The sequence below is a fragment of the Corvus hawaiiensis genome, chromosome Z (genome assembly GCF_020740725.1).
Source record: "Corvus hawaiiensis isolate bCorHaw1 chromosome Z, bCorHaw1.pri.cur, whole genome shotgun sequence".
Classification (NCBI taxonomy): Eukaryota; Metazoa; Chordata; class Aves; order Passeriformes; family Corvidae; genus Corvus; species Corvus hawaiiensis.
In genome coordinates this window covers 70,220,530-70,234,600 of record NC_063255.1, presented here as the reverse complement: position 1 = coordinate 70,234,600, position 14,071 = coordinate 70,220,530, and the positions used below count along the sequence as shown (strand labels likewise).

Below are 14,071 nucleotides of genomic sequence, written 5' to 3'. Positions count from 1 at the left end.
CATGGTCCTCTTGCTTTAGCTTAGCACTGGCCGCACCCCGATCCGTGTCCAAAATCCACCCTTTCTTACGATCCCCAGCCCGAAGTCTGCGAGAGTAGTGCTATCCTCATGTGGTAAGTTCCGTGTAGCATTTACTGGTTAGAATGTGGATGAAACAGCTTGTGAATAGCTTGGTGATGATCTAATTGCCGCCTAGAGGCTTAGAAGAGACCAGTGACAATGTAACAGCTGTACTTTTTAATAGAACCACGGAATGGTTTGGGCTGAAAGGGACCATTGGAATGAGTAGGGACATCTTCAACTAGACAATATTGCTCAGAACCCCATCCCACCTGACCTCAAATGTTTCCAAGGATGGAGCTCCTATCTTCTCTCAGGGCAACCTGTGCTACTCCTTCAATTTTTTCATTCTGTTTCACATTAGCTAGGAGCATTGGTTACTGCACAAAAGGACTTAAAGATGGCTCTTTAGAGAGAAGAAAAATAGAGAATACATAGAAACATAGTTGTTGTACCCTGTCCTTTCCATTTAGCATTACAAAAAAAAGCAGGAAAGAAGGAAAAATATGATACTCATTATCCCATATGTTTTGCCGATTATTTTAAGGCAGCAACAAAATAATTGATTCCAAAACATTTTTAGATGTCAGACAGACAGGCCAAAATTGAAACTACTGATATGTGTAAGACAGTCTTATGTTTTCATATTTAACTTGATTCTTTTTTATTATTTTAACTGACATTACTACTTCCTTTCTGTACAGAAACACTTTTAGGATTTGTGGCTTAAACTTTAAAAATGCAACAAGATTTTTCTAATGTGTTTACGGCTGAAATACTTACTAAATTAACTTCCAGAAATTAAGGTACAGTGTTAGTGTCTAAGAAGTGGAGAGATGCAAGGGATTGATTTCAAAAGTGTAAATTTTTATGCCTGGAAACAGAGATGTCTGTTTTTCAGTGGTCATTTTTTATTAAGTCCACCAGAAATCACACTGACATGATAGTAAGACTGCACTTGAAACAAAAGTCTGTGTGTTAACCTAGTCTCTGATGTAAAAATACCATTAATATACAGATATGCGTTACTAATCTGTAAAAAGTGAAGTGAGTTGATATCACAGGGAGACAGAAAAAGTTAATCTTAAATAGAAAAATTTTCAACTGGCAAATAAAAAATATAGGTAATCACACATACGAGCTTGGCATTAGAAATCTTCATGATACCTGAGCCAATGTCAACAGGAGCAACTGATGTCTCATTGCTGTGGTACCCCATTAATTTTTCAAGGATTCTATTTTGCTTCTTTTTTTTGCCCCCCTTTGATCTGCAAGAAAGCACCACACTAGATTACACAACAGTGTAATGCTCAATCCTATCACATCCTCTTGTGATAGGATGTGCTGTGAAACGTACCATGTTATCCAAACCCGGAGGAGCTAAGGAAGGGTGTGTGCACTGTACCCCTTAGCAGATAGGAGAAGAATTACTTTCTTCCAACCAGTGGTTCATTTCTGAAACAGAAAACATCCTTGTTAGAATGCACACACAGAAGCACCTCTATTATAATCTGAAAATTATTTTTGGTTATTTGCTAGATGGTTAGTTTATTGATCTAAAATTACTTTACAAGGAGTTAGATTATAAGATTAAATTTGAGAATTTGTATTTATTTTACACATCCTATCTAGTCTTCCTCCTTTTCCTCAGAAAACACTGTGTGACACAACAGCCCCTCATTAGAAGGAAGGCATACCTTCACAGCCTTAAAAACGTAAGTTTGCCTATCAAAGTAAACATGAATGAATGAGGATTTGCTTACAGTGAGCTCTCAAAGAAACTATGCCTGCTCCTCCTAGGTAGTGTACTGATCCAGACCAGGACAGCATCCCATGTTTAGGAGCTAGTGACCCACATAACTGCCCACCTGAGTAGGCAGAGGGCTGTGCTGAATATAGAGGATGGCATTCAGGGCTGTTCTGTGCTGTACAAAGTTCTTGGCTGCAGGATCAACTCAAGAAGTTCATGGGCAGCACTCATTGTGCACCAGTGATTTCACCACCTGCCTGGCCTCACCTTTACTTACACATACAACAAGTTCTCATTACATAATCTCTTGGGAATAGTGCTATTTTCTTGTAATGAAGCAATGGAATAGCTCACAAAACTGAAAGGGAGAGCTTCTCTCCACAGACATGATCTGCTCTGCACAGTGTGCCATGGAAATAGCCATCCAGATTCCATCTTGTGTTGCACAAACTCAGGGAGCCCAGCTACTCATGGGACATCAAGTTTCCTTCCTACCTATATTACTCTTCTTACTTTGTCTAATTAGTGCAGTTATCTTATTAAGCCATTTGTTGTCAAAGCATTTTTTACTGATCCAGAAAGAGCCCTGCACCATCTCTCCCTCACTTCAACCCTTATCTTCCACCCCAGTACAGAACTGGCAGGTACATGACATGAAGAAACAGGTATGCTTGTAAAGCTTATCCTCTGCATTTGACCTTTTTTAATTCTTGTTTCTATAAGAAAGTTTATATATATTTTCCATCTTCAGCAATAGTTTCGAGTTTGGACCTCAGAAGAATTAAATAAATGAATTCTATTGACTCTACCATGCAAATTTCTAATCCATAAATCCATAGGCTTTGCAGCAATAATAAATAATTAATCATGGCAATGCTTGCATAAACCCATAATCTTTCACAGCACTACTCCTCCTATGAAATCCATTTAAGTAAAAGATCAAATGTTTCCATGACTGAGGCCTGAAATTCTTGCAATCTCATATATTTGATGATTGAGCTAAAGCATATCTATTCTCTTTTTTGTCTCTCTCCTTCCTGACCTATCATAGCAGCTGAGCAGAGTAGATTTCTGTAAACAAGATAAGTAAGCAGAGAAAATCAGAAAGACATCAGGGAATAACTGAGAGGAGAAAAGAAGATAGCGGAGATAGTAGAAATACATGTGTCTTTATATGCATGAACTACTTTAAGACCACACAGATTTTAGTCAAAGCAAATGACATAAATATTTATTCTTTAATATCATGAAAACATAAAGCTGCGGATATTGAACAGCTATGTATGAATCTACTTGATTTGTAAAAAGTAAATTTGCAGCCATATGTTTTCAAGGTCTCAAAATAAGGTCTTCTTTCAGGCCTACTTCTAATTATTTATCATTATCTGTTAATGTCTCTAATTTTTTTTCATTTCTTCAATTTAATACACTTTCTTGAGAACACACAGGAATTTAGGCTGCTTTTTGATGAAGTTGTGTGCTATGAGACATTTTGAATAATATATGATAATGGATTCATTTCAGAAACTGGCAGAATGTCTAACTTAATCATATTAAGCTTGATTAAATATGTAACTTATATATCATATAAATTTGAGGGGATTCTGAATGTATAAAACATTATACATGAGTTCCCAAATTGCGCATTTCTTAGTAACTGTTAAATGAAGTTACCAGATTAGGTTTCACTTACGTCAGAGTTGAGGGCACAGTTACTTACCCACTCTTCAAATGTGTAATGGATAATCGATTCTGGTTATTTTTTGAAGTATCCTATAATAGCTACAGTTACAGGTAAGAAGAAGGGTAAAATTGGCTTCCTGCACTATTCGGCCCTTCCTTATTATGTCCATCTAATGAACTGTGTAAGAAGTGAACCATGCCCTTTTTTTATTCATAGGGTATTTGTAGCTCAGCCAGTTAGATTATTTCATGAAATTGCATCGGAATGTGGACAGAAAGCGTACTGGAGACAGCCTCTCTATTAGGATGCAAACTGCTCAGTTAAAGTATTTAAGAATCATGTAGCAGCTGTGACAGCGCCAGAGGTAATTAAACTCAAGTTCTAAAAATAAATTTAAAAGTGCATGCTGCTGCATCCCATATTTGATTTTTCCTCCAATTGCTAATTATGTAAATTTACCCTGATAATTGTTAGACTGGAATCTTCCTGTTATCTATTCACATCAATTAAAAAAATCAAGTCAACCAGCTTGTGTTTTCCTTCTGCCAAGGTCCCCATATACATTTAAGCTTCTGACAACTTTGACTTTAGCTCCTCTACTGGTTTTATAATGGTGTTACCAAATAGATAATGTCAAATACGATAATCAGCCACTCAGGTAGAAGAAACCAATTCTCTTGCTTATGTTACCTCTCTTTGTTAGCAGTCTCTTGGTTTCGATATGTTTTTTCATATTCAAAATCTTCACTTAAGAGACACTGTGTTTGCCCTATAGTTTGAAGTTTGTGGGCAACCTGAACTCACAGAGGTACAGTTATATGTGTCAATGTTTTGGAGCTAATTCTCATAGGGCTTTTAAGCTATAATCATAGAGGTTGAATACAGTTTTTCCTTCACTAGTTAATAACAACCCCAGCATTATAGTTAGATCTCAGTTTATTCAGTTTTCCCTCTTTCTGTACTTGCTTAAAAATTTATATCTTATATTCTGCACCTCAAAATACACATGCTTCATAATAGTCAGAAGGTGTTTTTGATTAACTTTACAGAAAACTTAAGAAAAAATACATTGGATTAAATGTTACGCAGATAACTAAAACTGACCAGGAACAGAAATCTACAATTACAATTACTTAGAAAATTAGACTGTGATGTAAATATTAAATTTCGCTTAAGCAAAGTCATTTCAGCACTCTAAAAGTTACAAATATTTAAATTCAGCAGTTTGACATTACCGTATTCAAGTTTTTCGAATGTAGCATTGAAGTATTGTACTTATAAATTCTGTCCTATTGCCCTAACAAATAAGTATGTAGAAGCATAACTTTTACAATATTACTTAAGAGAGACTCACCTAGCATGCAATTCTACTTGGACTATCAAGGTCTGCAAGATATGGCTCTATTATTTCCTTAGATTTCACAGACTTTTCTATTTTTTTTCTCTTTGTTCAACTGCAGATTGATCAATATGACACTGATTTTAAAAGGCTTCCGAAAGAGCTGCAGAAGAGGAAGTACAGAGCAGTAAACCTGAATTCTTCATGGGGCAAGTTGTTGGAAACCATCCAAAAGAATAAAGTTAACCAGAGTGTGGATAAATTATCTTGACTGGGGAAGAATCTGTATGGGCATTTATTTTACACACAAATCCAGTGGCGTTCTTTGAAGGAGTTAGAAATCTTGTCCATTAGACAGGTCCTGCTGATACTGTCTACTTCAATTTTCAAATAATGTACCCCTGTTTTTGGAAGTTTAGGCACAGTGGCAGTGCCCCTGTCTCAAAATGCAAAGAGCAAAACTCAAAGAGGAACTGAGTGGGAAAGACTTGGTGTGCCTTCCATATTAGGACTGACTAGCTCAACTAGGACAGTTCATCCTGGGAAAAAATATGACTGACAGGGCATCTCATATCAGAAAGGATTACTAGAGAATGCTTTACTATCTCTCTGGACACCTGAATTGAGTGGCTTCAAATGAAATTCACAATATACCCATTCAGAACAAACAGAACAATGCATTCTTCAAGGAGAGCAAACCTAAGACACACAGCGTTCTCACATTTTCAGTAGATGTGGTTCACTGACTGATTCTTGGTCCCTGCAGAGACGATATCATGATTTTATGAACAAACATTGCTTCATAGCACGAGGGAATGAAACAAATGTACAAATCAAATTAATTAATATTACATAAGCGACCTTCAGATTTCTTAGTATTTAAGTGCTTTTCTTCACATATAATCTTTTACAAGGTTGTCTGTACATTCTGTCTAAGAGCTCTACCACTCCTTGAAATTGTAGACATTGATCCTGCAATGATTGCAAATGACAGCATTCTGATTGATGTATTTCTGAAGAAATACACATCTCTAATACTCCTGCAGCACCCCACTGCATTTTTCACCAGTTTCAGAACTTATTTTCAATTGTGACTTTCATTCTGCATGAGAGCTTCTGTCAGCTGTCCTGGTGCTGGAATTTACAAGTTGATCAGCACTATTTGTGACCGACCAGTGCCTCAAAAAATCTGCACCTGTGAATGTGGAAACACTGTCATCACTTCACGGTCTGGACTGATGGGCATGTCAGAACAGATTTCCCTTTCAAGTAACCGAGTAGCTACCTAGAAGTATTTATTTCTGAATCATTACTAAAACTCCTGCAGTTTATCTTCCACAAAAACATGAAACACATGAGAGCAGGACAGTAGATACCTTACTTTAGCTGAAATACACTGGTTTTGGAGTAGAAAAACACCTATTTTGCTTCTAAAATAAGATTATGCATGCCAGGATTCTTTTAAGTGGTCACAGATGTGACCTTTTGTGTGGTCTTTCCCAAAATGATGAATTCGGCAATACTGATACCTAAAGTTTAACAAAAGACCTCTCTTATTTTTTCTCAAAAAAATTGATTCACTCAGCTGGCTTCTACAGCACAGGAACTGTGATTAAAATGTGGTTTGTCATGTAAGTGCTGGCAATATTTTTGGCACATGGGCTAATCCAAAACAGAGTATTTTTCTGCCAAATTTTTCCTAAAACCCTACCATTTCTCAATCACCAAATCAGTTCTAGTTATATAGATTCTGCTTCCTAATACACTCCTCCACAGCAAATCTCCCTGTAAATAATACAATTTTTTATATGAACTTCAGTAAATGAATTGTGTAAATGAAGGAAGCTTGGACACTATGCAAAATCAAGCTTTCAAAAGCTTTCAAAGAAGCAACGTGATTCTAATACTCTTTTCTAAAACTCGCCACTTGTATCAGTGATGTAGTTATAATCATGAGCTTTTCATTTAGGCAGCCTTCAAAGATTTTCCCAGAATACTGTGTGGACAGAGAAATTATGGTTATCTTGAACTTTACATAAGGAATGAAAATACTGTTGCTATCAGTGAACTATGATGCAGACTCTCAGAAAGAAAGAATGTAAAGATGATCATGAGTGTAGCTACTTGATCTCACTGATATTGATGTGTTAGTTTAAATTGAGTTATATCTGACCTAGATCTGATAAATTAGGCCTCGGTGCTGGTTTGGTTTTCTTCCCAGGGAAACAGTAGTAGTATCTCAGATAAGGCTTATATTACTTAAGAAAAGATCAATGACTGTAACAATCACAAACGCAAACACTGCATATTTTAAGATTTATGCCTTTTAGAGAAAATTATCTATGTGTGTTGATTCTTAACATAGTTTGTAAAAGTGTATTAGTTGCATTAATTAATTGGATTGTACCGTATCTTATAATGTACTGATATATAATACAAGATTATTGTGTTTTCTTTTAAGAAATTGATTGCTATACTATGAGTCTAAATTGGTCCCTCTAGTCTCTACTTATAATCAGCAGACAGAATCAGGTAATTCTAGCAGGCAATATTTCTTAAATATCTAAAATATGTTAGAATAATTGCCCCATGTAATATGTTCAGCCCAGCTTCAGATGGCTGAGATGAATCTTACAAAGGGTGTACAAAACCATGTCCTAAAAGCACTTTGTATTATCTGCCATATTTGCTCAAATTTCACAGAAATTAAGGCTTAATACAGAATTTTTTTTTTTTTTTTAGTATATACTGGAGCATAAGCATGCTGAAACAAAGTATGAAATTCACATTAAATGTCATAATCTGGAGAACACTGAAATGTACTGTTCCATTCTCCTCCTAAAATTTTTCACTCTTTTCCTCCAAGAAAATGGCAAGTGCAGGTATCAGCAGTGTTAGTTTGTTTATTCTACATGAAAACCAATAGCAAAGAAAACTTTGTCAAGCCCACACATTGGCACGGTTGCTTCCCTGGTAAAGAAGCCGTTTCTGATAATGAGAAAAATTTGAGGAAGAGAACAAAGATTTGCTTCTTTTGGAAGAATTAATAAAATTTTGTTCAGTAACATTGCTAATTCTATTGGGTTTAGAGCTCATACAAAGTCCATATTATTCTTGCTGTCTGTAGCAGTAAGTTACTCCTATACACAGAAGAATAGAGACAGATTTTAACATGGCTATATTTTTTTTCCACTTTTGGAAATGACCACATGAGCAAAAATCATCCACTTTCATTTTATAAGTTTGGGTTTAATGTCTTCACTGTAAAGTGCTTGCCATTACTGTTCGCTCTGTGCTGGAATATTATCATGCAGATGGCTGCCTGTCTGTTCTTATTGGAATAGCTTGGGTCACCATATGTAATTCTCCTACTTATCATGGGTAATGTTATAGATGCAATGACTGGATTCTAATTTCTCCAAAGATTCTGTCACTTGTGTCCTGACCTTTGGTAGCTATGGCAGACTTTTATCTAAAACTTTCCTCAAGAGCTTTCCTTGCCCATCTGTCAGATACCAGCTTCTCTACCCTTTTCAGTTCTTTTGAGTAATCCAAGAGAAAAAATTTTACTCTCTTTGCCTAATGACACCTCTTGGTGTAAAGCAAGAACTATTTAAAAATCTAGGTTTAACAGACTTGGGTAAACAATGCGCATCTTCACCTTTAGGATGTCTCTACCCCTTCTATCTCCCAAGGGAGGCAACAATGTTGTTTAAAGATGCAGACATCTGTCTTTCATGGAACAAAACCCTTCTTTTAAAAAGCGGAAGATTCGGGGTGCAAGTTCAGATCTCTTCTGATGTCAGGACTTGAGCATAACTCAAAATGACTCATTCTCTGGACTAAACTCAAAGCCATTTTTCATGAATATTCAAGACCCTCATACCTCATTTTCTTTCCCATTTCAGTTCCAGCACAGGAAACTTGGACATATTCCATTCAACTATCCCTTTCCTTTACAGTGACAGGATAACGTTAGCTAAAAATAATATGGCTTAAAGAGACACTTTTGATCCTGTGATCCTGAGTTGGGATTTCTTTTCTGACATTAGTGTTTTTATTTTTTCCTTTGTTTTCTCTTAGAAATGTGAATCTTAACATGAACCAGGCTACCCACCACATGTTTCATTGCTTCAAATTCTCTGATCTAATTAGCTAATGCATTGATATTTAATTACACCAAAAATAAAATTATAAAAAAATAACAAGCTTTACAGTTCTAATTATACCTTTAGGATTATGGGCTTACAGAATGTCCAAGTTTATGATTATTTATCCTGAAAATCATCTCTTAGTTTTTCCTCTGTTATATGTTGGAACCCAAGACATAAGGTATTGTGAGTTCATGCTTTCCTGTTTCTTTCTCTTGATTGAAATTACCTCCAGTAAACAACTTACTGTTGTGTAGCACAAAATTAAGTACATTAATGAGTGACCTTTTGATATCAAAATATTAATTGTTCAAACCAAACACAAAAAAGGGAAGTCATTCTTCTTAAGGGCGAATTTTCTTTGTGATTGACAATCCATAAATAGAGAAGGGTAGTGCCTCAGTAGCCAACATCTGTAGAACTGCTATCTAAACTTTTCTTTCTATGCTTTTACTTACTCAGGGTTCTCCAGATTGGCCTTTGTCCTGAAAGATAAATGTTTCCAAAATGGCTCCTACAAAATGTTGTTTAAATCCACCACATAGCAAACTGCCAATTGTGAGAAATGCTTTCCTCCAGTAATTATATTCTCCAGTGTGTGGAGAATATTATTCTATTTAGTATTACAGTTAACAACATTGACATTTTTCATGCCTGTATTTAAAATGTAGTCCTACAGAAAAGCTTTTCACAGTGAGCCATAGAAGTGCCCCCATGAAAGCACTTCTGAAAACATCCATCTTAAGACAAACATATGAAGATATGGGGCAACAGCTAGAGAACTTTTCTTGGTGGGCAAATTCCACTTGGAACAAACTATAACTTTTCAGAGTGAATCTTCAGTATGATCATCTAGTTCAACTGTCAAATTACTGAATTAGAGCTGCTGTCACTTTATATTGTTCAGTAGGTTCTGGGCTTTTTCTGGCATATGTTCTTATATTTACTGATTGAGGGCAGAAACTGAGTTATGTACATGTATCAAACATTTAAGTGCAATGGAATATTAATCTGATCAGCGTTTGAACATTGTCTTAAAAACTAAACTACAAGAGGTTATCATCATCAGTTGAGTGACTAGCCAGCAAGCTGAAAAGACAAGAAAGCAGACTGTTCCAAAGACTATTTTGAGAAACATATTCTAGTCCACAACTTTTATGCTACCACAGTATACCATTCACCTTTTTTCAGTGAATTCCCTATCCAGCACACAGGCAAATCCTGTGTTTACTTCTGGAATAGGTACTCAGCAGCAGAATGCACAATGGGAGGGGAAAGGAAAGGTCATAGCTAGGGCAAATTCCTACTGATTTCTAATGGCATATGCTTCCTTATGCCACAGTTTATAGCGGTTACAGCCAGGTCCCTTGAGAATCCTAACTAGTTATTGTTTTTCTACCTCTCTTGTATGTCTTTGTCCCCTATGAGTCAGGTTAGCTTGAGGGTGCCTTACTCTCCCTTTTCGTGAAGACAAATGGTGTATTAGCCAAAGTTTCTTTCTTCCCTAGCAGTTCAGCTACAGGTGTTCAGCCACAGGGGCCAGGGAGGAGCTATAGCTGCAAAAGCTCTGCAGCAGCTGCTTGAAGTGCTCTCAGCATACCTGTGAGCTGGCTCATACTGCTGGGGCAGATACATTCTCTTTTTTTTACCTGAGGCTACTTCGTGCTGCACTTCAGCACAAAGGTGCAGCTCATAGTCAAAGGCATATGTTCACTTTATTACTTTAAGGAACCAAGGGACTGCAAATCTTGAATGACTACTGCTGTAGTTTTCTTTCCTATATTTGTCTGGGTAAGGTCCCTCAGCCTTTCATCATAAGAGAGGTAGGTGCTCCAACCCTGTGAGCAGCTCCCTGGCCCTTCTCTGGGCTCACTCCAACAGGACCATGTCCTTTCTGGGAGCATGCTGGGACCTCAGAGCTGGAGGCAGCTCTGCAGGTCTCACCAGAGGGGGCAGAGGGGCAGAATCCTCTCCCTCCCCTGCTGCCCACAAAGCTTTGGAGGCAGCCTTGGATGCACACTTGGCTTTCTGGGCTGGGAGTGCCCATGGCCGGCTCATGTCCAATTTTTCATCCACCAGTACCCCCAAGTCCTTTCTCTCTGCTCTCAATCCATTCATTCCCTTGCCTGTGTTAATAGTTGTGATTTCCCCAACCCGGGTGTAGGACCTTGAACTTGGTCTTGTTCAACTTCATAAGGTTCACATGGGACCATTCCTCAAGCCTGTCAAGGTCTCCCCAGGTGACATCTCTTCTCTCAAGCAGATCAACTTCATCACTCAGGTTGCTGCCATCTGTCAGCTTGCTGAGAGTGTACTCACTCCTGCTATGTCATTGATAAAGCTATTAAATAGTATTAGTCTCTTGAGAGACACCACTCATTACTGGTTTCCACTTGACTCTCGGGATGTGGCCACCCAGGCACTTCCTTCTCCATCCTACAGTCCATCTATCAAGATCAGTCTCTCCAGTTTAGACATAAGAATGTTGTGGGGGACTGTACCAAGAGTTTTACAGAAGCCCAGTTAGATGGCATCCATAGGTCTTCCTTGTCCACTGATACAGTTACTCCACTATAGAGGGCTACTATGTTAGTCAGGAGGAAATCTGTTTGAAGACAGATTCTAATAAATTGGATTCAAGAAATGAAGCTTTCTCTCTTTTTATGAAGTGAAACGTTATTGTGTGTACCACAGATACATTTCAAATTGTCTTTATTTAGACTGTCACACAGCTGAACATTCTTTGATTTAATCCAAACTCCTTAGAATATAAAATTATTATGATTCTCATCCTTCAACTTTTAGGCACTATGCTAGCAAAACTAAAGGTGATTCAATTTACAAAAATGTTACCGAGAAGTATCGTCTTTTAAAAAGCCATAATCAGTGTGATACATCATATGACTCTGTAAAAGATACCATTCGTAACAGCTGAATCACACAACCATTGAATGGTTTGGAAAGGACCTTATAAAGATCATCCAGTTCCAAATCCCCTATAATGGGACACCTCCCATTAGACCAGGTGGCTCAAAGTCCCATCCAGTCTGGACCTAGCTTTGAACACTTCCAGGGGTGTGATGGCCACATCTTCTCTGGGGAACCTGTGCCAGTACCTCAACACCCTCATAGTAAAGAATTTTTTCCATATATTTAACTCTGCCAGTTTTCATAATATTGGTCAAATTTGTATCAGCTTGTAGTTAGCTATTTGTGATCATGGTTTGTAGGATACAATTTTATGACACTTGAAATGGATAATCATGACGTGGCAATGACAGAAATTGCAATTAAAAAATTATATTTGAATCCCAGGAAAATGTCATAGCTAAATTAAGCAGAACAAATAATAAAAAAACCTTAAAATGCACAGACACATCTATTCATCAGTATGTACCAGCTTTCCTAAATATGTGTTTAACACTCACAAACACTTGTAGTTTGACAGCTGCTTCTGACAGGCTCTAGTGTGATCCCTATCCAAGGCAATTTCTTTGATGATGAGGGGGCAGAACTTGTCTAGATCACATCAAGGCAGGAAATGAGGATTAGAAAAGAATTTGAAGAATACCTTGCAAAGGATGCTCAAACTGGTAGTAAAAAGGTCTTTACATACATCAAAACAAAGAAGGTAGTTACAAAATTCATGAGATGGGTTAAAAACAAAAGTCTTAACTGAGGGAGGGGGTGGGAGGGAGTTGTCAGGGATGGCAAAGCTAGCACAGAGAAGCTCAAAGACTTGTCTGCCCCAGGCTGCATTTGGAGATGCTGGGGATTCATGACACCACACGTGCCTCCCACTGAGGAGGACAGGATCTATGTCAACTTGAAGTAACTTTACAGGAAATATGAGCCTAAATAGGGAAGTGAAATACAGGCTGTGCAAATATTTCACCTGGAAGTGAAGAAACTCATCCAAACTAGGTGATGTTGAGGTACAAGTGATGAGAGACCTCAGCTACCAAACTGTGGAACTACTGGTTGTGGCATAGAACCCATCCTCATGATTGGGAGGTGGCCACCAAAGCATCACTGCCAACCCCGGCCATGACAGAGCCCAGCTTGAGAGGGAGAGACTGGAGAGGCTGACCTTGTCCGTTGTGAAGCTGAACCACTTGTGGAAAAGCTCACTGAGTGCACGGACAAACAGGGGTTGACAGGGAAGACTGTATCCACGTGTGACCAGTGAAAGGCTGCCCAGAGAGGTTATGGAGTCTCCCTCACTGGAGATACTCCAGAACTGGCTGGACACAATATTGTGCCACTCAGGTGACTCGGCTTGAGCAGGGAGGCTGGACCAGATGAGCCTAGTCTCTTCCAACCTGGCCCGTCCCGTGAATCTGTGATCTTTAAAAGGGAAACTGCCCGACTGCCTGCGGGGCGACGGTCTCAAGAAACACATCACAAGGGTCCATCCCGTGTTTTCCTTCAGCTTCCACAGTGCCCGTGGGCACTCTGAGCTTTCCGCTGGCATCTCGGCCCTCCTACACCTGAGAGCACCCACCTCTCGGCACGGACCTGTGTTTGCTGTGACCCCTCGGCAGCCTCGGGCTCTCACTGCCCGCCACTCGGACCACGCCACGTCGCCCACCTCCTTTGCCAGGGCAGCGCAGCTGCAGCCTCAGGAGACTAACCTCGAGTGACCGGGTGACTGACCGGCCCTCCAGGGTTGACCGACTCTTCGACGGTGACCGACGCTCTGTAGGTCACAGACCCCGGGTGACTGACCCTGAGTGACTGACTCTCCACGGGGTGACGGGCCCTGTGAGGGTGATCAACTCCGGGTGACTGACCCTCCAGGGGTGAGTGACCCTGGATGACCGACCCCCAGTGACCGACGCCTAATGACCGGTCCCAGGTGCCGGACGACCCCCCACGCCCCCGGCCTGCGGCGGCAGGTGCGCGTTCACGGGGCGGGGCGAGGCGCGCCCCCGCGCGTGCGCGCGGCTGCCGCTGCGGGCCCGGTATCGCCGCGGCCGCGCCTGCGCGCACCCCTCTCCCCTCCCGGGCAAGATGGCGGCCGCGGGGGCATCGATCGGGGGTGGCGAGTGAGGGAAGGGGGTGGACGCGGTCCCGGCGTCGCGGCT

The 14,071-nt window shown here is 39.5% G+C and overlaps 1 long non-coding RNA gene across 1 annotated transcript; it reads right to left on the bottom strand.

The window, feature by feature from the left end:
* Positions 1 to 722: 722 nt before the first annotated feature.
* On the bottom strand, positions 723 to 13,854 carry LOC125320117. Its single transcript, XR_007201010.1, has 3 exons — positions 13,489 to 13,854; positions 1,418 to 1,515; positions 723 to 1,328 (listed from the first exon to the last, which is right to left on the bottom strand). It is a non-coding gene; the product is annotated as an uncharacterized LOC125320117 (long non-coding RNA).
* Between the last annotated feature and the right edge of the window lie 217 nt (positions 13,855 to 14,071).